This window comes from Natrix helvetica (genome assembly GCF_964273705.1).
Source record: "Natrix helvetica genome assembly, chromosome: 1".
In the NCBI taxonomy this organism is placed as follows: domain Eukaryota; kingdom Metazoa; phylum Chordata; class Lepidosauria; order Squamata; family Natricidae; genus Natrix; species Natrix helvetica.
In genome coordinates this window covers 38,703,459-38,727,365 of record NC_138548.1, presented here as the reverse complement: position 1 = coordinate 38,727,365, position 23,907 = coordinate 38,703,459, and the positions used below count along the sequence as shown (strand labels likewise).

At 46.9% G+C, this 23,907-nt stretch overlaps 1 protein-coding gene across 3 annotated transcripts in view; it reads left to right on the top strand.

Moving 5' to 3' along the window:
- The first annotated feature begins 1,675 nt into the window (after positions 1–1,675).
- Positions 1,676–23,907, top strand: part of LBHD2 (LBH domain containing 2) — a 75,745-nt gene continuing 53,513 nt past the window's right edge. The window contains exon 1 of one of the 3 annotated variants that reach the window (XM_081956775.1): positions 1,676–2,054. The gene's annotated coding sequence lies outside the window, so the exon portion shown is untranslated. Of the gene's footprint in view, positions 2,055–7,242; positions 7,268–7,763; positions 7,789–23,907 lie in introns of those variants that run through there. The other 2 variants (XM_081956777.1, XM_081956776.1) reach the window with 2 other exon arrangements.

Here is a 23,907-nt window from a genome sequence, read left to right as displayed (position 1 = left end):
TCAGCTTTAATGTGTAAAGCAGGACTAGAACTCACAGTCTCCTAGTTTCTATCATATAAGTCCAAGAAAAGGCATAGCTTTCTTAAAGAAGTGTAGAGAAGTAGAGCATTAACATGAGAATCTATGTGTACTCCAAAGCATCTTTTCAGCTTTGGATCTGAAGAACTACAACTCCTATTCTTTGCTAGTGCCTTCTTGTTGAATATTTATTTGGATTTCCAACCTAACATATAAGTCTGTAATTTCCAGGCAATTTCATTTTTACATACAGGTAGTCTTTAACTTGCGACCTCAATTAAGCTCAAAATTTCTGTTGCTAAGTGAAACAGTTGTTAAATGAGTTTGGCCAAATTTTATGACCTTTCTTGCCACCGTTAAGCGAATCACTGCAGGTGTTAGGTAACTAACGTGGTTGTTAAGTGAATCTGGCTTCCCCATTGACTCTACTTGTCAGAAGCCTGGAAAAGATGATCACATGACCCCTGGACACTGCAACCGTCATAAATATGACTCAGTTGTCAAGCATGTGAAACGCTGGTTCATGGGTTTCAGAGTTAAACAGAATATCCTTCGGGTCACATCAGCAGCAAGTAGCAGCATTTAGATGACTAGGATTGATCTTAGTGGACCTCTTGCAAAAGCCACCAGGATAACCTGTGATGGCTAACCTTTTCTGGACTGAGTGCCCAAAGCACACGCTTGTGTGCGAATCCCCAAATTGCAATGCGTGTGGCGCCACCATGCATGCCCCCTACCCCCACGTGTGTGTGCACCCCCGCTTTCACCCCACCTCCGTGCATGTATGCACCCCATGCATGTGCCCCACCCTCCACGCATGCATGGCAGAGACCCGAAAACCAGTTGGCTAGCGGAAGGCGCACACACATGCACAGTGATGCTGAGCTGGAGCGGCAGACTTGCATGCCCACAGAGAGAGAGAGGGCTCTGCATGCCATCACTGGCCTAAGACCTCTACAATACAGGTAGCCCTCAACTTACAACCACAATGGAGGCCAAAAATTATGTTGCTAAGTGAGAAACCTGTTAGGTGAGTTTTGCCCCATTTTAAGACTTTTCTTGCCATATTTGTGAAGTGAAACACTGCAGTTGTTAAATTAGTCACACGGTTGTTAAGTGAAACTTTTCAGAAGGTTTTCAAAGAGGAATCCCATGATCCCGGGATAATGCAACCGTCATAAATATGAACCAGTTGCTGAGCATCTGAATTTTGATCATATGACCTTGGGGGATGCTGCAACGGTCATAAGGGTGAAAAACGGGCATAGGTCACTTTTTTCAGTGCCGCTGTAACTTCAAGTGGTCATTAAACAAACAGTTGTAAGTCGAGGACTACCTGCGGGAGGGGAGGGGTGGGGGGTCGGGGAAGCAATGGCAAACCACTTCCATATATAGTTGTTTAGATTAGAAAACCTACTCAGGAATGCTTTACTTACTCCAAGCCAGAGGGTTCATTTCACATTCTGGGAGACATCTAGCAGAAGAAAGTCCTTTTGGAGGCGTGGCTATGGAGTTTGTAAACTTGGCAAGCCCCACCCACCTTCCAAAGTGCGGGTCAAAACTTAAAGCACACCCACCGGGGGGGGAGGGGGGGACGGGACGGGACACGATGACACCCAGGGGCAAGCTAACAGAATCAAGGGGACCCTGGAACCTGAAGTCCTTAAAGGAGGCGCAACCCAAGAATCCAAGGCAGGGCAGCGCTCCCTAGTGAAGACGGGGTGGGATTTGCCACTCGGTCGCCTCTTCCCCCTCCCCGCCGCCGCATTTCCTCCTCCTCTCCTTTTCCCTGAAAGTCGCCGAGCTGCTTTGCATGTCAACGAAGGACCGGGGAGGCAGAAGCAGGAACGGAGATGCCAGTAGCAGCCCCGGCCTGACACGTGCGGTGCCGCTGCTGCTCAGGCTCCCTTTGGCGAGCGGCTCGGCTCGGTGCATGGGCACCCGAGCGCTCGGTGCCTGCCCGAAACCCTCTCCCAGCCCTTAAGCCGACTCGGCGGACAGAGAAGAAGCGCCGCCGCGGCTCCTGGCGGCAGCAGGTAAGTGCCGAGGCGCCGCCCGCGTTTTCCAGAGGATTTGCACCGGTCCGCGGCATGCGAACGGTCGGATAAAGGACCCACCGGCGGGACGTCCGAAGGAAGGGGAGCCGGGGATGCCCTAACAGTCAGCCAGAGGTGGAGGAGGAGGGAGGCTCCTCGCATTTAGGTGCTGGGAAGCGAAGCAGGGAAGGAAGTCCTGACAGTGGCCGAGCAAGCGACGGGCGGGATGTGTTAGATCTGGGCAACGAGAGACAGACTGCGGACACGAAGTAACTCAACAGCTCATTTTATTAGTAGTAGTAGTGATCCAGCTTAACCTGTGGTCGGAGGGTTCCCCTTTTATAGGGATGAGGCACGCCCATTGACCAATCAGATGAATACCTGTTTCCCGCTGTAGGAGCGGACCTGAGGGAAGACTTATCTCGATATATGCTAATATCTAACACCCCTCCCCTCCTAGATGGGACGTTGCGGTAGGTGACATAGTCCTTTAGGTAGGTGGGTGTTTGTCTTGCTCGGGAGGAACGTCGGAGTTCAGGTTGCGTTGAAGTACTTGCAGGACTGGTTTCCTGTTGGTTTGAAGTGGTTGCAGGATCGGGTGCTTTTTCTGTTTCTGGAGGTCTTGCGTTTTCGATGCTCTTTTCCCTGGTATCTTGTTCGGCTGCGATGACGGGGGGTTGCTCAGCGGCTGTGATGACGGGGGGTTGCTCAGCTGCGTGCGTGATGTCCTGTCCCCCGCTTAGCTCGCCGGTGTCGTCGTTTCCTGGGATGAAGTTTCCCTGCGGTTGTCTTTCTGTGGACAGGAAACTTTCGCCCTCATCCCGTAAGTTGGATTGTGCTAGGCGACCTCGAAGCTGATCGATGTGCCTTCTCCAATTCCGCCCATCTTCAAGCTCTAACAAATACGATCGAGGGCCCATGATGCCAATGACCCTCGCCGGTATCCACAATGTCCCCCCTGTGTAATTTTGAGCATAAACAGTGTCTCCTTCTCTAAAAGATCTGACCTTACTTGTAGAGTCTGGGGGAGCCGAGGTAGAATAATTCGGGTGGAGCCTGTCCAGGTGAGACCGTAGGCGGCGACCCATTAGTAGTTCAGCGGGGCTTCTACCCGTCGTTGCGCTCGGGGTAATGTGTTGAATGAGGAGGTAATGGTCAATGCGTGTTTGCCAATCCCCCGGGCCCATCCTGGCGAGGGCCTCTTTCGCGAACCCCACCATTCTTTCTGCCTGACCATTGGACGCTGGATGGAATGGCGCGATGAGGGCGTGTCTGATTCCCAACCCTGCTAAAAATGTTTCGAACTGCATGGCCGTGAATTGGGGCCCGTTGTCCGATACTAACAGATCTGGTAGACCATGGGTGGCGAAAAGCCGCCTAAGAACCTTTATAACTGCCTCTGCCGTGGTTGATGTCATTAGGACTACATCTAACCATTTAGAATAAGCATCTACAACTATGAGGAAGGTTTGACCCTGGAATGGTCCTGCAAAATCAATATGAATGCGTGACCAGGGTGCCTTGGGTTTCTCCCATTCTGTGGCGGGCGCTTCCGGGGGTGCTGGTCTCGACTCCTGGCATGGGTCGCAAGTGGCCACCCACTCCTCTATTTCTTTGTCCATATTGGGCCACCACACATAACTTCTCGCTAACGCTTTCATTCTCACGATCCCCGGATGACCCATATGTAAAGCATTCAATACCTTTTTTCGTAGAGCAAAAGGAATAACAACTCGATCCCCCCACAACAAACATCCCTGTAACACGGAGAGTTCGTCCCGTTTAGACCAAAACATTTTGAATTCCGGGCCCACATTTCCCTTCGGCCACCCCCTCCATACCCAAGTTTGCACTTGTTTTATTAAATTGTCCTTCGAGGAGAACCTTGCGACATCGTAAGAAGAAACCGGTCCCGAATCCAAACAGTCAATGAGCAATACCGGTACTTCTGGAGTGGGGTCTGGCAAAATGTCTGGTAATGGGCAACGGCTGAGCGCATCTGCGTGCCCTAGAGTGGAGCCCGGTCGATGAATTAACTTGTAAGAGTACGCAGCCAGGAAAACAGTCCACCTGGTCATACGTGGAGAAAGGGAGACCGGAGTGGGGCGATTTCCCGCCAAAAGTCCTAACAGCGGTTTGTGATCAGTAATGAGTTCAAAATCGCGGCCGTAGAGGTATTCATGGAAACGTTTCACACCTGCAACGGCAGCCAATGCTTCTCTGTCCATTTGGCTGTAGTTCCTTTCGGCCGATGAAAGAGTTCTGGAGTAGAAAGCAATGGGTGCTTCTTTCCCGTCGGGCATCCTGTGGCTGAGGACTGCTCCAACCCCGAAAGGCGATGCGTCGCAGGTCAATACCAGCGGGAGGGTTTGACTGTATTGCACAAGTAGTGAGTCAGTGGTGAGCAGGCGCTTTACCCCGGCGAATGCTGCAGCTTCGGCTCGTCCCCATCTCCATGGTGCGTTCCTCTGGAGTAGACGGTGTAGTGGCTCAGCAACGGTCGCCTTCTGTCTCAGAAAAACGCTGTAGAAATTAAGTAGTCCGAGGAAGGCCTGCAACTCGGTTTGATTTCGTGGTGTGGGGGCGTCCTGGATTGCCTTAATTTTCTTTTCAGTGGGGTGAATTCCCTGACCATCAATTCTATAACCCAGGAATTCTACACTAGGCACGTTAATTTGGCATTTTTCTTTTTTAAGGCGGAGGCCCTTCTCTCTGATTCTGGCCAAAACAGATCTGACTCTTTTGTTTAGTTGCTCCTCGTTTGCAGCGGACACCAAGATATCGTCAAAATATGGGACGACTCCCGGTATCCCTTGCAACAGTCGTTCCATGACGCTCTGGAACAATCCTGGAGCAATACTTACGCCGAATTGTAGCCGGTTGCATTTAAACGCTCCTCTGTGCGTCACTATAGTCTGGGCCTCCGCTGTGGCGCTATCTACTGGCAGTTGCTGGTAAGCTTGTGCCATATCTAACTTAGCGAAAACCTTTCCTGGCCCCAATGAGTGCAATAGGTGCTGTACTACGGGCACCGGATATGCGCTCTGTTGTAGCGCGACATTAATTGTGCATTTATAGTCTGCGCACAAGCGGACTGATCCGTCTGACTTAACTGGGGTCACGATAGGTGTCTCCCAACGCGCGTGATCTACCGGCTCAAGGATTCCTTGTTCCACTAACTTATCTATCTCTTTATCTATTTTTGGGCGGAGTGCAAAAGGCACTCGTCTCGGTTTAAGTCGGATTGGCGCCACATTTGGATCTAAATTGAACGATATTGGTTTGCCCACATACTTACCAAGACCGGAGCTGAACACATCCTCGAACTCCTTAAAGATCTTTTCAGCGCTGCTGTTTCTCACGGCGTTGATTCCGGTGACTTCTAATCCCAGGGCTTCAAACCAATCAAGCCCCAGGAGGTTCTGCAATGGCGCGCTGGAGATGGTCACGGGCAGCTGGGCTTCGATGTCCTTAAACTGGATGTGGAATGTGCCTTGGCCCACGATGGGGACTTGGTTCCCCTGGTAGTCTCGTAGCAGGACGTCAGGAGCGCGCAGTTGGCTCTTTCTGAGGCCGGGAATGGCCTGTTTCATGGATGCCCATGAAATGATCGTCAGGGTTGATCCTGTGTCAACCTCCAGCTCGCAGGGTGAGCCCTCCAAGAGGACTGTGACTTTCAGCCTTTTGGGCCGCTTAGGGCGGACCTGATGTATCGTGGTGAGATACGTTCGCAACTCCTCTCTCTGGGTCAACTCTATCTCATCGTCTATATCCTGAAAATACTCTCGTTGAGCGTCTTGGTAGAACGCTCTTTCGGCTCTCTGTGTGAATTCTCTCTGGGGATACGCTCGCTCACTTTCTTGTGAGTAATCTCTCTGGGAATACGCTCGTTCAGCTCTTTGGGGAGTTTCTCTCTGGGTAAACACTTGTGGATTTCTCTCTGGGCGCCCTTTTTGATTTCGCCAAGCCCCTGGGTTGGGCTTCTGTTGGCGGTACATGGGTGGCTGCCGTGAGGCAGGGACTCCGCTCCGGCACACTCGTGCGATGTGCCCAAGTTTGTTGCAGTGCGAACAAACAACGTTCCTGAACCTGCAAGTAGACCTGGGGTGATTCCCTCCGCAGCTTGCGCAGGGCGGCAAGCGGGATCCGGGTTTCCCCCCAGGCCTCCAGTGACTGCTCTGCATTAGGTGACTGTCCTCGAACTCGGGATCCACGTAGTCGGGGCTTGCGTCTTCGTAGTGGACTCTGGTTTGTCTCGGTGCCGGCTGGGTTTCGTTGACCCTTCTTTGTATGGTCACTGCTGATTTCTCCGCTGATTCCGACGCTCTTGCTTTGTTCAATGCTGACTGTAGGGTTAGATTCGGGTTGGCTAACAGTTTCTTTTGCAACGAAATGTCTCTTACCCCACAGATGAATTGCTCTAAGATATGCTCTTCCAAATCCCTGTATTCACAGTGGGCTGCTATTCTTCGTAGAGCTGCAACAAATTGGTTAATGGATTCTCCCGCCATTTGAGTCCTCGTGTTGAATTCTTTGCGGCTGACATGGCGGGACGGTTTTGGCGCGTAATGTGTTTCCAAGGCTTGTTTCAGCGTCGCCCACGGTACTGCTTGTATTGGAGTAGGCGCGGTGAGGTCTCTGGCCGTATTGAAGACTTCCTTTCCGCAGTAGCCGAGGAAGATATTTTTCTTTCTTGCATCGGTGATCCCCGTGTACTCATTTGCTTCGAGGAAACACTCGAAGCGAATCATGAAGGCTTCCCATTCGTCGGTTGCTGGGTCGAAAGGAGCGGGGGGAGCATGCATCGCCATTTTCTCAGTTTGAATTTGCCGCGCTGCGGTGATCTGAGATGGCTGCCGGAATTTCTGCCGAATTCCTGGGCTGGATCAAATCCGGAGATTCTTGAAGTGCGCTCTTCGTCCTATCTGTCTCTCAATCCCACCTTCGTCGCCAATGTTAGATCTGGGCAACGAGAGACAGACTGCGGACACGAAGTAACTCAACAGCTCATTTTATTAGTAGTAGTAGTGATCCAGCTTAACCTGTGGTCGGAGGGTTCCCCTTTTATAGGGATGAGGCACGCCCATTGACCAATCAGATGAATACCTGTTTCCCGCTGTAGGAGCGGACCTGAGGGAAGACTTATCTCGATATATGCTAATATCTAACAGGATGGGTCTGAGCTCGGAGGCAGAAAGAAGGGAGCGTGGAAGGTACACGGGGCTGCCGGACGCTTTCCACGGAGGCGGCAAGGAGAAAGGCTCGCGAAGGGAAAGAGTTGAGAGTCTGGAGGGAAACGCTGCAGGGACCAAAGAAGACGGGAAGGGTCGGACTGATTTTTTCTCTTGGGGGCTCAAGAGGAGGGGAGGCCAAGAGTGGCTCTGGGGCGCTCAGAGGTCACAGGGTGTGGTGGCAAAAGCAGGGTCACAGTGTCCTGCTTCTGTGTGTGGAGGGAGAGGGAGGGAGGGAGAGGGAGAGGGAGAGGAAGGGAGAGAGGGAGAGAGAGAGGAAGGAAGGACAGGGGGAGAGGGTAGAGAAGGGGAGAGGGGGAGAATAAGAGAGGGGGAGGAGAGGGAGAGGGGGGAGGAAAGGATAGGGGAGAGGGGGAGAGAGACAGAGACAGAGAGGAAAGAGACAGAGGGGAGAGGAGAGAGAGGGGGAGAGAGAGAGGTTCGCTTCTTATGCAGCTGTTCCGGCTCAATGGCTAGTGGGAGACCAAATCCTCTCCGCCCAGGTGTTTTTACCATATAGTTCTCTCGCTCTTTCTTTCCCTGACGGGCGAAGGTAGGTAGGTAGGAAAGCGGCAAGCGCAGGACCCCGCTTGATGCAGAATTAGGGGAAGGGAAGGAAAAGACAGCTGCGGGAGGACAATCTTGAAGGCAGGGAGTTCCTGCGCTAAAACGTTTTAAACCTGGTCATGCACAGACTGGTGGCAGAAAGGAGGGTGGGACAGAGGAGAAGCCTCGAAAGAGCATGGAGGGTTGTTAGTCTTGGTCTGTCCGTTTGTGAGCTGAGCCCCCTTTATAGCCAGCTCTTCCCATTCAAGAAGGCAGAGACTTCCTTTCTAGAGTAGAATCAGAACTTCTAGGATCCGGTTATTTCACTTTTCCCAGTAGCTCCCCCCCCCCTCTGTAATTAAAGCAGCAGGTGTTTCCCTCTGCTTAAGCAAAGTGTTTTCTAGCTGGTAATAATTTATCTTATGAAATGGTGTGGAAGCGAAGGTTTAACAAAGTTAAAGTGGATGGTGACGATAAAGATGAGAATAACAATAGCACTTAGATTTATATACCGCTTCAGAGTGCTTTATAGCCCTCTCTAAGTGGTTTACATGTTGTCCCCAACAATTTGGGTCCACATTTTACCGACCTCGGAAGGATGGAAAGCTGAGTCAACCAATCAAGATGATGATGATGATATAAATCTACTAGCATATTGCCTTTTCAGTCAGAAACTAGAACTGCCATTCTGCATTGCATGCAGGGCAACAAATTAAAATGAACTTAGTGTGTCAATCTTCTAATATGCATTAGATTACCCTGGGATACAAGGCAGCTTGAACAAATGGGGTAGAGGCCATTGTGGAAAAAAGAGGAAGAAAGCAGGATACAGGTTCTCTTACACAAAGCATATATAAGTAGTACATTGATCTAGCTTAATTTTTCTTTCTTTTTTTTTTTTAAAAGGAGCTCTTCATATGAATATCTTTAAAAATTGCATGTCTGTACATTGCCATTATTCATATTTCATCCATGGTATAGATGAATTACTATCTTTAGCTTTTTTTTTCATATGCCTTAGCTCTACAGTCCAGTCAGAAAATGACTGTCCCCATTTTATAGAAGAAGATCAAAGGTCAAAGAAAATGATTTTATCTACAAAATCCTTTCACACACGGCAGAGTTGCAAACCTAAATCTAGTAATGATTGTGCACCCAAAAACAATTGTCAGGCAATTCTGATAAAAAAAATGAATAGGTATTGTTTGGAGGTGGGGGGATTGCATACAGTTTGTTTTAATGGTTGCATTCAGATGAACAAAACCCAGTTTAGGAATTCAAAAAATTCAAAAAATGTCCCGGTTCCTCATTTTCTTTCACTCTGTGGCACAGAAAACCGCAGAAGCCACAGCTAATATAGCTTTACTTTACATTTGTACTGAGTAACTATGTTTATGGATTTCCAGAGCAAATAAAAAAGGTTATGAGCCGATGAGGACCTGCTGACATAAAAAGCCAGAAGTTAAGTATTATATTTGGTCTCAGATCCTAAATTGTTGCTTCTTTTACATAACAAACTATAAATTATTATTTCTGGAGAAGAGCGACAAGCTAGAATTTTCAGCTTCCATTTTTATCAGCAAATTTGCTTGTCAACAGTAACTTAGAACTTTGCCGTGGCGTTCTATGCAAATGGCATATGTATGCATATTTAAAAATATTACATCTGATTTGCCTGATCTTCATTTCATATCTTCAGGGTTTAGAACTGCTTTCTGCTTCCTGGAAGAGTTAGAATGGAACTCAGAAAACTGTAGGAGTTATGTACATTCTAGCTTCATCTGCTTGGAGGCATTGTAAATAGTGTATCCACCTGTCCTTTAGCCTTGTGAAGACAATAAGAGTGGGTGGGCATATCTCTGTGTAATGATCTCTTGTAAAGGGTGCTTTTCTTTTAGATTTTATATTCATAATATATGAAAGAACAAAGATGCAAATTATACTTGCCATATTCTTTAGGCTACAGAGTCAATAATAAGTAGAGGGAGTATATATATATTGAGCAAAGAGATTGGCATTAACAATCCTTGGTAAGAAATAAATAATTCAGAATTCATATGATCTCAGGTGCCACAGCAGGATTTAAAAGAGGACTTCTGAATATTTTTAAAAGCTAGAGATTTGCAAAACTCATTTCTTTATTTTTCTTGCATATTTTGCTTTGTCTTTGTTTGCTCTAACGTAACTTCCTCAGAAAGTCCATCTCTTTCATACCCTTGCCTTTCTGAACAGGACTCTCTCTCTCAGAGAGTTGAGGGAACTGATGTCCGTTATTGATTACCAATGGATTTATGATGACTAGTTTATGCAGTGTTGTTTCATCCTCTTGAAAGTATGTGACATGGAAAAACAACTGTACATGCAGTAATTATAAACATATATTTTACTCAGATTAACAGAGTTGGAAGGGACCTTGTAGGTCATCTAGTCTAACCCCTTGCCCAAGCAGGAGACCACACCATCCCCAACAAATGGCAATCTAGTCTCTTCTTGAAAGCCTCCAGTGAAGAAGCTTACACAACTTCCAAAGACAAGCTGTTCCTTTGGTTGATTGTTCTCACTGTCAGAACATTTCTCCTTCTTTCTAGGTTGAATCTCTCCTGCTCAGTTTCCATCCATTATTCCTTGTCTGGCCTTCGGGTGTCTTGGAAAATAGCTTGACCTCTTCCTCTCTGTGGCAGCCCCTCAAATATTGGACCACTGCTATCATGGCTCCCCTGGTCCTTCTCTTCACTAGACTAGCCATGCCCAGTTCCTGTAACCATTCTTCATACGTTTCAGTCTCCAGTCCCCTAATCATCCTGGTTGCTCTTCTCTGCACTTTTTCTAGAGTCTCAACATCTTTTTTATAGTGTGGTGACCAAAACTGGATGCAGTACTCTAGGTGTGGTCTTACTAAGGCTTTATAGAATGGTAATAGTACCTCACTTGATCTTGATCGTATCCCTCTTATAATGCAATTTAGGACTGCATTGGCTTTTTTGGCTGCCACCGCACACTGCTGTACTCTTCCTTCGCTTCCACATGCATGTACTGTATATCAGATGGCACATCTTTTTCCCACTCTCAAATGAGAGTTACATTGGAGATAACTTGGCATAACCCATGGTTTGAGGTAGAACATTAGGGAATCTATTACACATAGCATACATATGGGGGATTATTCCCTCTCCCCCCCCCCAAATCTGCAGAGATGCCACTTCAAGACAGCAATATTTTCTTTGCAGTTAACTTGCTGGTGTGAAAAAGCCAGGTTTGTTTGTTTTTTTACATTTTCCAATCAGGTTGACAATGTCACACCTACATTTACATTTATAGAAATAATTAATCTGCTGTGCCCTGAAAAACTGACAATGTACATATTGAATTTAAGGTGTAAATACTTTCCTGTGAAACCTTGGAGACTGATAGTCAGCAAAGGCATCATAAGAATGTTGACAATGAGTATATTTTTGTTTCTTCCTCTTTTTTTGGGGGGGGGGGGGAAGTCAGCATTTCCCTTTGTGGTCAGAAACTTAGGGTTGTGGGTTTAAAAAATAAGAGTTTTTTCCCCACCCTTCTGTTGGCAGCTGAGATCTCTTGTTTCTTAGACTGGAGGCAGATGATTCGTTTTTCATATAGCTGTAGGTGGTATCAGTGAGCCATGCTGGCTAAGTTATTTCTTTTCGTCCCACTGTTTTTGGATATTTGAAACAGCACATAAACATAAACTTCTTTATAGTTTTTTTAAAAGATAACTGAGCTTGAAATGATAAATGTGTGATTTAAATCATAATGCCATGATTTACGGGAAAATATCATACTCAGACCATAGGTCTAGCTTTAGTAGTTTTCTTGAACTTCAAAGAAACCTTCCAAATGCAAACTTCTATCACTGAAACAGATTTGTTTATAACATACACACTCTTTTCACTGTCATCTATCTTATCATTTATTGATTATTACATTTAGTTTAGAAGTCCTTACTGTAGGTCTTCATTCCTCATGGCACAGATGTATTCTTTTTAATTTGCCAGCATTAAAGGCAACTTATTATTATCCCTATACTTGGGGTCGGGGGAGGATGTATGTAGATGCTTAAAATTAATATTATAATTTAGAAAACTTCATTGGATAATAGGGTGGCATGGAATTTTCAAAGTCTTCCAGTCTAATCACCTGCTTAGGGCAAGAATAGTAATAGCACTTAGACTTATATACTGCTTCACAGCCCTCGGTTTACAGAGTCAGCATATTTTCCCCAACAATCTGGGTCCTCATTTTACCCATCTCAGAAGGATGGAAGGCTGAGTGAACCTGGACCGTGGTGAGATTCGATCTGCCAAATTGCAGTCAGCCAGCAGTCAGCAGAAGTAGCCTGCAGTACTGCATTCCAACCACTGCGCCACCACAGCTCTTAACATCCTCATAGCATCCCAGAATTGGCCTTAAATAGGTTAAGCTGCCCAACTGGAAGTTTCGGATTTGGTTCTCCCATCTTCCTCTTTTCTTATATATACAATGGGCAATTTAAAGTACATTCAACATTTTATTTTTTACATAAACTTAGGAAGCTTTATCTATATGCATTAGCCATATTTTTTATATCATTATAGACATCTGTCTTGTTTAATACTGCAGTAACTATTTTGACACACAGTATCACCCCAAAGCCTTTTGCTTGAGATACACTGGGAATTATGCTATGAGTATGATAGTACTTACATTTATGAAATGAATTAAAATATGCCCTTATTTAGCTGAGAGTGATATATGTTGGATGATATGACTTATGAAATTTATATCCTGCCTTCTTCCAGCAGCTCAAGGCAACATATATAACACTTGTTATGAATCCCTCCCTCCCCCCCCCGGTACACAATCTCTCCCCCCACCTTCTAGGACAGATTGGATTGAGAAAGAGTAATTGTGCTATGACCACAATATGAGTTTCAATGACTGGGGAAGGACTTGAATTTGAAACTCCCAGATCCTAAATCTAACATCCTAATCACTATACCTATCATGGCGAACCTATGGCATGCATGTCACAGGTGGCACACACGGAGCTATATTGGTGGGTTCGGGAGCTCAGCTCCAACGTGCATACATGTGCTGGCCAGCTGATTTTTGGGCCTTCTGGGCCCACTGTTGGGAAACAGGTTATTTTGGGCCTCTAGTGGGCCTCTGGGGGGGGGAGGGAGAGGCTGTTTTCATCCTCCACAGGTGCCTTCTGGTCCGACCGGAAGTTGGCAAACGGTCAGAGGGCCTCTGGGGGGTGGGGAAGGCCGTTTTCACCCTCTCCGGGATCCTAGAAAGGGTCTGGAGCCTAGGGAAGGCGAAAAATTGGTCCACCATGCCATCACGTGTCAAAAGGGGGGGAGCACGGGCGGGACGCACGCCCATGCACAGGGGCAGGCGCATAGAATTATGGATGTGGGTACATGCTCTCCTGACTTTTGGCACGCAATGGCAAAAAGGTTAGCCAACACTGCACTATACCATACTATTGCTAATCAGGTGGATCGATAATTTCCATGTGAGAATAATGAGCCAAGAAAACGTTTTCAAATTTGTTTGCACTTAGTTAGGACTAAAATCACATGAGTACAGCACCTCTAATTAAAGCAGATTCTTTTTTCCCCCAACTTCCATGTGTAAAAAGGTGCAGCTGCCTTAAGAATTACATTATGGAGAGAGGTGAATAATTTAAATCATTTCTGAAGCCTGCACTCAGAATTAATCTCCCTCCATCCCTTGAAGAACAGTAATTACCTTGGCTTCTGATACTTTGCATAATTTATTTTACCTTTTTACTATTTTGTATATTTCACAGCAAGGGGCTGTTCAGCACTGAAAACTCATCTCTGATTATTAGAAATCTTTTTTAACAAGCTGCTTGGCTTCCTCAGGCATTGTCCAAACACTATTCAACCACACAGGATTAAAAATCAATGTTTTGGGTACAGGTAGTCCTCCACTCACAACAGTTCATTTAGTGATTGTTTGAAGTTACATCATCACTGAAACTTAAGACTGTTTTTCACACTTACGACCATTTCAGCATCCCCATGGTCACTTGATCAAAATTCCAATGCTTGGCAACTGACTCGTATTTATAACGGTTGCAGTGTCCTGGGGCCATATGATCGCTTTTCTGTGACCTTCTGGCAAGGTCAATAGGGAAGCCAGATTCACTTAACAACCGTGTTATTGACTTAACAACTGCAGTGATTCATTTAACAACTGGGACAAGAAAGATCGTAAAATGGGGGAAAGTTCACTGAACAAATGTTTCACTTAACAACAGAAATGTTGGGCTCAATTGTGTTCATAATTCAAATACTACCCTGTATACAATATGTGTGAAATGGAACCTGGATTTTGTCTCCACTGAAAAGGTTCCCTGTTTTTGTCAATGGAGATTTCAGTCATCCAGGTAGAATTGTCTGGTAGTTGAGTTAGGAAACTACCGTATTTTTGGAGTATAAGACGTACCTTTTTCCCTCAAAAAAGAGGCTGAAAATCTGGGTACACTGAATACAGCATTTTTGGCCTCCCGAAACCCCACTCCATTCACCAGAATAGCCCTGCATAGCTTGTAGGAAGCTTTCAGAGAGCTCCTGGGGGCTGGGGAGGGCAAAAACGAGCAAAAAACGGGCTGTTTTTTGCTCAATTTTGCCTCCCCCCCAGCCCCCAGGAGCACTCTGTAAGCTTCCTAAAGGCTATCCATACCCTTTTTAAAGCAAAAAAATAGGCCTTTTTTGCTCGTTTTTGCCCCCCCCCCCCAGGAGCACTCTACAAGCCTCCTAAGGAATAACCGAGACTTGGTTGGGCCACGAGGGAGGTTTACCCCTCGTGGAAATGTGCCCGCCAGGTTATCGAGCATTTCACCAGCCTCGGGCCCAGGGAAGGGGCGGCGGGGTAGCAGTGATTATCCAGGAGGACCTAGAGCCGAGAGAGTTCACCGTGCCACAGACATCCGGGTGTGAGTCCCTTGTCGTGAGATGGGGCCCAGGGAGGCAGTTGGGCCTGCTGATAGTATACCTGGCTCCTCGCTATACGTCAGCGGCCCTGCCTGAACTCCTTGAGCTGATCTCATCGGTGGCGGTTGAGACCCCCAAACTCTTAGTGATGGGGGATTTTAATCTGCTGTCGATGGGAGAAGCGTCTGAGGGGGTTCGGGAGTTCATGGCTTCCATGACAGCCATGGACCTGACCCAGTTAATTCAGGGCCCTACTCACGAGGGAGGCCACACGCTGGACCTTGTCTTTGTCTCTGGCCAGTGGATGAGTGATCTGGGAATAGGGGATCCAGCCATTATTCCCCTGTCATGGTCGGATCACTCACTTCTCCGGCTGGACTTCCCGGGTGCTACCCCCCGCCGCGAGGAGGCGGAACTGGAAGGTATTAGATGGTTCCGCCCCAAGCGCCTGACGGAACCAGATAGGTTCCAGACGGAGCTTGGGCCACCTCCTGTGGACCTGACCCGCCCCCGAGTGGAGGACCTGGTAGACGCATGGAATAGTGCGACTACCGGGGCCCTAGACTGGGTGGCGCCTTTGCGGCCTCTCCTGCGGCGACGAACCACCCTGGCCCCTTGGTTTACCGAGGAGCTAAGGGTGATGAAACGCCACAAGAGACGCCTAGAGAGTCGTTGGAGATCCTCCCATTCCGAATTTGACCGAGCACAGGCACGAGCCTATTTGAGGACGTACCTCGTGGCATTAAGAGCGGCCAAACATCAACATTGCACCGCTCTTATTGCGTCCGCAGATAACCGCCCTGCCGCCCTGTTTCGGGTGACTCGCTCCCTCTTGTTTGAGAGACCGCGGGAAGCCCCTTTACAGGGCAGAGCAGAGGAGTTTGGGAAATATCTACAGGACAAAGTCGCTCAAATCCGGATGGGATGGGCCCCTTTCAATGGTTCAGCAGAGACGCCCGTGGCGAGTCTTGAGGGACCGCTTTGGGAGGAGTTTGACTCGGTTGCCATCGAGGATTTGGACAGGTTGCGTGGACGTCTGCGACCCACCACATGTTTATTGGACCCGTGTCCCTCCTGGCTTGTACTGGCATCCTGGGAGGTTACGCGCGACTGGCTCCTGGGCCTAGTGAACGCCTCGTTGGGTGAGGGGTCTCTACCGGCCGCCTTGAAAGAAGCGGTGGTGAGGCCCCTGCTCAAGAAGCCTTCCCTGGACCCAACGGACCTAGTCAATTACCGTCCAGTCTCCAACCTTCCTTTTCTAGCGAAGGTTGTAGAGAGTGTGGTGGCACAGCAGTTCCCACGTCACCTGGAGGAAAATGATTATCTAGACCCGCGCCAGTCCGGCTTCCGACCCGGGCACAGCACGGAGACGGCCTTGGTCGCATTGGTTGATGATCTCTGGAGGGCCAGAGATAGGGGTTGTTCCTCTATCCTGGTCCTATTAGATCTCTCGGCGGCGTTCGATACCATCGACCATGGTATCCTGTTGCACCGGCTAGAGGGGCTGGGAGTCAGGGGCACCGTTTTACGGTGGTTTGGCTCCTACCTCTCTGACCGGACGCAACGTGTGTTGGCAGGGGAGCAGAGATCGACCCGGAGGCCACTCACATGTGGAGTGCCACAGGGATCGGTGCTCTCGCCTCTCCTGTTCAACACATACATGAAACCGCTGGGCGAGATCATCCGTGGTTTTGGGGTGGGATATCATCTGTATGCTGATGATACTCAGCTATACATTTCCACCCCGAACCACCCCAATGAGGCCGTCGAAATGATGTCCCGGTGTTTGGAGGCCGTACGGGTCTGGATGGATGGCAACCGACTAAAACTCAACCCTTCCAAGACGGAGTGGCTGTGGCTTCCGGCCTCCCGGTTCAACCAGGTGCTTCCATCTCTGGCCATCGGGGGCGTGCAACTAGCCCCCATGGAACAGGTGCGCAATTTGGGCGCCCTCCTAGATGCCCGGCTGTCCATGGATGACCATGTAACAGCCGTGGCAAGGGGGGCGTTCCATCAGGTCCGCCTGATGCGCCAATTGCGCCCCTTATTGGACCGGGATGCCCTACGCACAGTCACCCATGCGCTAGTGACGTCTCGCCTGGACTACTGCAATGCTCTCTACATGGGGCTTCCCTTGAGATGCACTCGGAGACTACAGTTGGTCCAGAACGCAGCCGCGCGGGTGATTATGGGGAGGACTAGATACTCCCCTGTAACACCTCTCCTGTGCGAGCTGCACTGGCTTCCTGTGGTCTACCGAGTGCGTTTCAAGGTTTTGATTATGATCTTTAAAGCACTTCATGGCACAGGGCCTAGTTACATGCAGGATCGCATCCTGCCCCACACATCCCTACGACCAATTCGCTCACACAGAGAGGGACTTCTCCGGGTGCCGTCCGCCAAACAGTGTCGGGGGGCGACACCCAGGACCAGAGCCTTCTCTGTGATGGGCCCAGCCCTGTGGAATGACCTCCCCCGTGACATCAGGATTACTTCCGATCTCCGCTCCTTCCGTGTACAGCTGAAGACCCACCTCTTTCAATTATCTGGCCTGGCTCAACCGTAATTTTTCTTACTCCTCCTGACTGTCTTTTTAAATTTTAAATTTTAATTGTACATTGGGTTTCTTACAATTGGGGTATTTTAATGGTGATTTTTAACTGTCTAAATGTTGTAATTTGTTACCTCCTCCGTGCATGTGTGTCTTTGTATATATGTATGTTTATGTGTTTGTACACATGTTTTATGTTCTATATGCTCCATTGTACGCCGCCCCGAGTCCTGCCTGGAAAGGAAGCGGCTAATAAATTCAAATTATTATTATTATTAATTATTAAGAGCTATTCATGCCCTTTTTTGAAAAAAAAGGGCCTATTTTCACAGAAAACAGGCCGTTTTGGGGAGTTTTGCAGAGTGCAAAACCTTTTATTTTTAATTTGCCTCTTCAAAACCTTGGTGCGTCTTATACTCCAGTGCGTCTTATACTTTGAAAAATATGGTACTTGGATAAGCAGCAAAATAGATATACACAAGAAGAAAAGGCAGTCCAATTGCCATGAATCAATTTCCAGACTTCCCTGTTTTTTGTTTTGCTATCACAAAATTATAACTTTATATTTGTAAACTGCTTAGAGTCACTTAGACAGTGAGATAGGTGGTGTATAAATATGATAAATAAATACATTGCATCTTCATAGCTTTATTTTTTTGCAACCAATGAATGTTAAAATTTTTGCAACCATCTGAATGTTAAAATTCAAACTTTTTAAAAAGTTCATGGAAGATTCAACACATATTATTGTTTAGTCCCATGGCAAGGTGGTCATCAGAAATGGGCTGAAAACAGTAGTTCCCATGTTATAGTTAATAATATAGTTGTAGTTAATGAACTTGGTTTTGTCATACCACTTTCTGATAGTTTTTATTAAATTACCATAAATGAAGCAAACCACTTCACAAACAAAGAAATATAATTCTCCTTTGCTTGTACTAAGAAAGAAGGGATTGTTCTGACCTAGGCTTCCCAAAAGCACGAAGCCGACGCCTTGTCCCAATAAAACCCCTTTTATTTAATTTAAAGTGAATTCCTCTCCAGCAAAATTCCGGCCAACAGTCTTTCAAGAGATTTCACAACTACAGACCTTTATCAGGCTTGGAGAGCTGCCAGGCCGATATCTTCCAAATGCCACTCTGTAGCAGACAATACTTGGCAAGAAGTCAGGAACAGATCTTCACTTTAATGAATTGAACTAATTGTCTCCTGCAAACTCCCCTCTCCTTTCGCTCCTCTTTATTCCCTATGGGAGGGGTCATTCACTGTTCACCTGTGGCTTTCCTCCTGAATCGGCCATGGTTCCTTAGCTATTCCCTTCTCCTGGCAGCTCTGCACATGCTTACATTGGAACAGGCTCCAGTTGCTATTCTGCCCCACTGATATCCGACTCAAAAGGCAACTGATAACTGTTGGATGGCCTTGGCCCCCTCTCTGCCTCCTATGCAGAGCCCTCATCAGAGCCTTCCCCAGACTTCAGGACTGGCCCATGTTCCTCCCCAACCTCCTCACTGTCTGAGTCTGCCACCAACTCTGTTGGCTGCTGGCAGCCCACAACAGGGATGTTCAGAGAATAAGAAATGGTAGCTTCTTGTGGTCTTTGAACCAGGCCAAAGTATAGAGCTTTTTGGTATCCTTTAGAATGATCAGGCTTGTTGGATAACTTTAAATCAGTTTTCAGTTCAAACATTTGATCAACATAGGAAGAATACGATTTTAGGCTCAGCGTGAAACAAATCTTTATTATTTTTGTTAAAGATGAAAAGGTATTTTTCAATTGAGAAGAAACATACGCTGACCTAGCCACGATTAATTTGATTTCTGTATAATTCAAAGTACAGATTATGATTTAAAACCTGACATCAGAATACCTAATGTACCACCTACTCAAATATGAATCTGCCTGACTCATAATAATAGCTTTTGAGTGGCCCTCCTCAGGAGCCACAGGGGAGGGAGATTTTTTTCTTTTTTACTGGACCGAAATCCACCTGTTTCTAAACTCATTATTTTTAAGTGTAAAAAAAAAAAACATCCTTCATAATTTTCGTTCATTGGAATCTAATAGATTTGGAGTATTTTTATTTATTGCAGTTAGCCACTTTACTTCTGCTGAAGGAAAGGTAGTGCGTATGTGAGAAGAGGGGATAATTTGAGTATATCACACATACAGTGATGCAGTCCCATGTGAATGAGTGCAATTCTGCATTTTTTCCCTTATAGTAGCCAAGTTGCTGTCTACGAAATGTTAATGGTAAGATCATGAATACAAATTCAGTCTACTACACCAGGAGTTTCTTAGCTACCCATATTGTGTGGTATATTGACCGACACTGAAGAATCTCTGCAAATGAAAATACGCACCAAGACTGTGCCATAACTGTCTCTACTTCAGCATTTATTTATTCTGTAACCTATATGAAATCTCTTCTCGTGATCTGTCCAGTGCTTAGCTTATGTTCTTCCTGCAGATTCGCTTTTAGGTTAAGATCCTTAGGAAATTGGCACAATGAGATCTAGAGTGAGGGAAATAGAATTTTACAAATGTAACAATTTTGTGTAAGTATAGCTTATCAGACTTTCTCATCTTTTGCTTCTTCCTGTTGGAAACCAGCCCACAGTTTACTGTTCTACAGTTAGCTTTGGATTGAGAATGCTGGGTGAAATCCTGAGCTGGACAATTACAGATTTGCCTGAGGTCATGCAGGTAATTTTTCTGCAGTGTTTGTCAGCCTTGGCAACTTGAAGATGACTGGACTTCAACTCCCAGAATTCCCCAGCCAGCTTTGCTGTTCTAAAGGCTATGAGTTTGTTTATTTATTTATAAAATTTATTTGCCACCCATCTTGAATATACGACTCTGGGCAGCTTACAGCATTAAAATATTGAATCCTAACAGATAAGTAAATTATCACCCTTTTTACAAAAGACACTTGCCATAGAAACCTAAGGGGATAAGTGGGACTTAGGTTTAAATAAACAACTATAGGATTGCAACCTTAACAGACCCCATTTGTGTTACCGCCTTCTGACTTTTAAAACTCTGCACACCTTAGGATCTGTGGTGGTGCAGTGGTTAGAATGCAGTATTGTAGGTTAATTCTGCTAACTGCTGACTGCCAGAAGTTGGGCAGTTCGATTCTGACCTGCTCAAGATTGAATCACCCTTTCATCCTTCTGAGTTTGGTAAAATGAAGTTCCAGATTGTTTGGGGCAATGTACTGACTCTGTAAACCACTTAGAGAGGACTATGAAGTGATATATATGTAAGTCTAAGTGCTATTGCTATTAGGATCCACTTACCTCCATGAGGCTTAACTGCAAAACCAATTTCTTGGGTTTTAAAATATCATCATGCTCACGGATATTGCCTTCTCCAGTTATCTGTGCCTCCATCAAGGATAAAGTGGCAAAGTGAGCAAAGAAGCTATTTTCAGTTTTTAAACAGTGGCATATTGATTTTTTCCCCTATACAGATTTGACCTTGTTTCAAAACTTTAAGCAACTTGGATATATGGTTGTGTTCCTTACCTAGGCAATTTCACTGAATCCTACCTCAGGATATGATGTGATCAAATGATCACATTTGATTTTTTATCATTTATTGGGTTGTTATCATGTTTTCCCTGTATTGTTTTATGCTTTTACTTTTACCATGAATTCTGATGCTGACAATATGTAAATAGGAGGAATTTTTTAAAAATGTATACAGAATAAAGAATTTTTTAAATAAATCAAGAGAAATCAACAGAAAAATCCTGTTACTATAATTTCAGTGGAAGATATGAGCCATTATCCCAAATGACAGATAAAAACTTTGTCCTGTTGCCTTAGCAACTAGTGAGGCTTCTTTGTATAGGGTTTTAGTTCTGTGTTATTCAGTAGACCTCATATTATTGGTGCTAAATCTGTGCAGGGTTCTTTAAGCAAACATAGTTGAATGTGATTTGTCAGTTTTAACATGGGGCAACAACAAACATTTTAATCTGGATTAAATTTTAATATTTTAATTCTTCAATATTGTAAAAATGTTGGCTTTATTGCTACATCAGATTTCTTATAAATCACCCATTGACAGATTTGATTGATTAGAAAAGAACAAGCAGTTCATGCTCTGAAGTATTTCTGCTTCTTATTATTTATTAAATGTATATGTTGCCCATCTCACAACCAAGTGACTCCTGCAGCCAGTGTGAATGAATCATTAAATTTAGTTACATGTTTGGATACGTTGTGTGTCTTCGTAGGAAGATTGCATCTCTTTATATAGTAAGCAGTCGGGATCTTCAATCAGAATAGACCTTGGAGGTCTTTTATTCCAATCCCCTGCTCAAACAGGAGACCCTGTACCATTTCAGATAGGTAGCTGTTCAGTCTTTTCTTAAAAACCTCCAGTGATGAAGCACCTACAACTTCTGAAGGCAAAGCTGTTTTCCAGGGCGCTGCTCTGGATAGTCCAAGCAAGGGTTAAACACAGCCAATCTGCCCAGAACTGAATTGAAACTTTAAACCATGCCTCTGGTGCTGATTATCTTCAGTTTTTTTCAATTCATCTAGCCCAGTGGACGCGCTTTGAGTTTCTCTTCAATTCTGGATAGATTGCTTGGACTCTCCATTGAGCTTAGAAAAAGAATAAAAGGATTTAAACAAGAGCAGGCTGCTGAGAAATATATTTCTTTATTAAATTGGCTGTTCCTCACGCTCGGTTCTCCTGGTGTCCGGGATTCTGCCCTGGCTCCTCGGGACCACAGGCAGCTGTTGAGGGAGGTGCATGGGTCGGAGTGCCGACGCCAGCACCACCGAAACACCCCTACTGGGGGCGATTCCCCTCTGTGAGCCCGTTGTTGCCGTCCTTGCTTTCTTGAAGCTGGAGTGCGGCACGGCCTCGCAGGGCTCCCTTCCATTGCCGGCAGTCAAATTTGGGCGCGAAAAGCGGCGGAGAGTTCCAGCTGCCATTTTGGATGCCGTCGAGTTTCACTTTCGCCCACAACCGCATGCCGCAGCAGCCTGCAGCCTGACTCAGTGCAGGAGCCGCTTGGAGTCACCCTTGTCTGGCCTGACCGGCGACCTTGGCCCTAAATTCTCGGCAGAGACGTGGCAAGGAATCGTGCCCCCCCCCCCAGTCGCTCCCTGATCTCTCCTGCAGGTGCTGGGAACTGTTATCGCTCGCGCCAAAGTTCCTGATTGACTGGATCCAGCCCTGCAGCTCTCTGTGCCTTTTCAGGAGCACTGTTGTTCTGCGATGGGCTATTGTGGAGGTGGTGAGTGGTGGTACACCCCCCTACCTGTCCCAGTTAGGTCAGTTGGTTGCCATGGCGGATCAGGCCTCTAAGAGCACGGAGCAGTTGGGTGTCCCTTCCAGGGCCCCCCTAAGGCAGGCAGGCAAAGCTGCCAGGGAGGCCATCAGAGGTAGCAAGCCCTATTCCAGGCCCGGGCCTAAACAGGGATCCAGCCCGGATAGGGACGCTCTATGACACCAGAAGGCCTTAGAAAAGCAGTTCTCCAAGGCCCAACAGCATGCCCACACCTCCCCAACAGTGTCCCCCGAGGGGCCCTTCAGGGAGATCCCTCCTGCTCAGGGAGGCCCCATGTCTGACAGTGAGGAGGAGGGTCAGGAATTTTCTCCTACTGCTTCCTTTGCCATGGCGGTTTCTCCTGGCCCCTCAATGACCGACCAGGCCGACCTCTTCACTTGCCCTTCAGACCTGGAGGAAGGACCAGCCCCCATGGGTCCTTTGGCGCCTCAGCATCTGCTCCCCAGGCCCGTGTCTGGGCCTCGCCCTGTTGACGCCTCCTGTGGCTGAGACACTGGAACATGGATATGCGTTCCAAGTGAAAGCTTGTCACAGCCCCCTTTAAAGGGGACAAGCTTTTTGGGGAGGTCCTGGACCCTGTCCTAGTGGAAAACAGAGACAAGAAGAAGGTGATGCTTTCGGTTAATAAAAAGACCGATTGGAAGGGCTCCAACTCCTACAGGAGGCAGCCATTTTGGAACACTGAGCCTTCCACTAACTCCGCTCCCTTTCATCAGGCATACCCCCAGCAAGCCGAGCGGTCCCAGGACCGTCAGTTCTTTCGCGACAGAGGTCGCCAGCAACACTACTCCAAACATCCCTTCTGGGGGGGTCTGGTTCACGCCCCTTCAGGAGATACAAATGACCATCAATGGTCAACTCCCATAGGAGGGCGTCTCCAATTATTTCACACAACATGGGAGTAGATCACGTCAGACCAGTGGGTCCTGCAAACGATCCACATGGGCCTCACCTTGGAGTTCCTTTCTCTCCCCCCTGCCACTTCATCAGGTGCCCCATTCCTTCTTGTCCAGTCAAGTGGTCTCTCATGGAACAGGAGATCAAACATCTCAGGGATATCAGGGCCATAGAGACAGTTCCGATGGGTCAGGAAGGAAAGAGGTTTTATTCAATCCTGTTCCTGGTTCCCAAAAATTCCAGGGGGTGGAGGGGGATATTGGACCTAAAAAGATTAAACTATCATGTGACCTATCGAAGGTTCAAAATGCAATCCCTCCAGTCCATCCTGGAATGCATCAGGCCGGG